The sequence below is a fragment of the Limulus polyphemus genome, unplaced genomic scaffold (genome assembly GCF_000517525.1).
Source record: "Limulus polyphemus unplaced genomic scaffold, Limulus_polyphemus-2.1.2 Scaffold796, whole genome shotgun sequence".
In the NCBI taxonomy this organism is placed as follows: domain Eukaryota; kingdom Metazoa; phylum Arthropoda; class Merostomata; order Xiphosura; family Limulidae; genus Limulus; species Limulus polyphemus.
In genome coordinates this window covers 215,097-216,661 of record NW_013666406.1, presented here as the reverse complement: position 1 = coordinate 216,661, position 1,565 = coordinate 215,097, and the positions used below count along the sequence as shown (strand labels likewise).

General features: G+C 31.9%; 1 protein-coding gene across 7 annotated transcripts in view; it reads left to right on the top strand.

Annotated features, from left to right (window-relative positions):
- LOC106460563 (pre-piRNA 3'-exonuclease trimmer-like) overlaps positions 1–1,565 on the top strand; it is an 84,857-nt gene that overhangs the window by 53,977 nt on the left and 29,315 nt on the right. The gene's annotated exons all lie outside the window — the stretch shown is intronic.

The following is a 1,565-nucleotide window of genomic DNA, read 5'->3' as shown; positions in this document are numbered from 1 at the left end:
AATTTGTTTTTTAGCTTATATTGATGTACATGTTCATTTTGTTTTTCACTACACTAGTTTTGTTAATTGTATCTTACTTTTATGGGGAAAAATAATGCTTCCATTTTAATATTAAAAAATTTAGAAAGAGTGCTAATTTTTCCCATGCAAAAGTTACAAAAACTAATCATGTCCCATTCATGCATTAAACGTTTTGTTTGGGGCCAAGGGTGCATTATAACAGTAATGGCAAAATCACACTGTTCAGTCAGATAAAAGTAACTAAAGTTGGCAGTGGGTGATGTTGACTTCAAAAGTATGGATGGCTATGTGCAAATACTAATAGTTTCGAGACGGCTTGACTTAAGAATGAAAAAACTTTATTACCTAGTGAAGCCATCTCAGAACCTTTAATTTCTTTAGAGTGGGGTCCTCATTATCAAGTTTTTATGTGCAGATACTGTTTTGTAGCTTTGTGCATTTGTATATTTGTACCATATTCCATGTAAGTTGGCCAAAATAAGGCATAAGGCAGAGTAATTGTTAAAAAAAAGAAAGAAGCATCTGGTTGTATAGGATCAACATATAACCCTACCAAGTTTCAAGTCAGTCTGTTGAGAAATGAAAAAATGGCGATCAATTAAAAAGTGTTTGGAAGAAGAAGAAGAAACAATAGAAAAATATTCTCTCTCTCTACAGAGACAAATGTAAAGTATACTATGTTCTGTGACGTGACTGCCTGAGAGCTTTTGGAAGATAGACCTTCTTCTGGAGTGAATTGAGAATGTACATTTTGCAATAGTATACCAGAAGTGCAATGAGGGTAAACTTCCTGTGTTTGGTTTGAGCACTGTTATACATATCAAACCTAGTGGATATTCATTATATCCTGTGGTCAATAGGATTGTAACAGTATTCCTTTTTTTGAGTGATTTTCATTGAAGTCTTCATAGGCACAATTACTTGAATGTCGAAGCAGATGAAACACTACCAGATCTTGAATTAAGAAAGAAACAGTTGCAGTGACAGGGAGATTGAGTAGATTAATTGGGTCTTATGAATGGGCGGGGGTTCACTTCATAACCAGTCAGGTTTATACTTTATTCTTTTTATATGGGCTAAGCATAACCCAGTAGTTAGTGAGCTAGACTTTGGATTTGAGAGCCCTTGGTTCATATCCTTTAATAAAAAAATTTTAAAAAATATTTATACTTTAAGTCAGTGGGTGCACTATAAGAGTAACAGTCAAATTCAAATGCATAGTGGAATTTGACCATCACTCTTATAGTACACCCACTGGCCCAAAGTGTAGATGCTTCTTTTTAACTTATAAATTCTTATGTATGAATTATATTTTTAGTATTTAAGAGTTTTAAGTTGCTATTTTAAAAAACATTCATATTATATACATTTTCAAAATAAATACAGTTAACATTTTCTTTCAAGGTGTCTTGAATACATTAAGTTATGACTATTATTATTAGTTGTGATATGTATATATTATTTTGCTATATTATTGTTAATTGACTAATTAGATATCTTTATAAAGGAATTCTCTCATTTAAACTCCTGGCCTCCTCTTACCT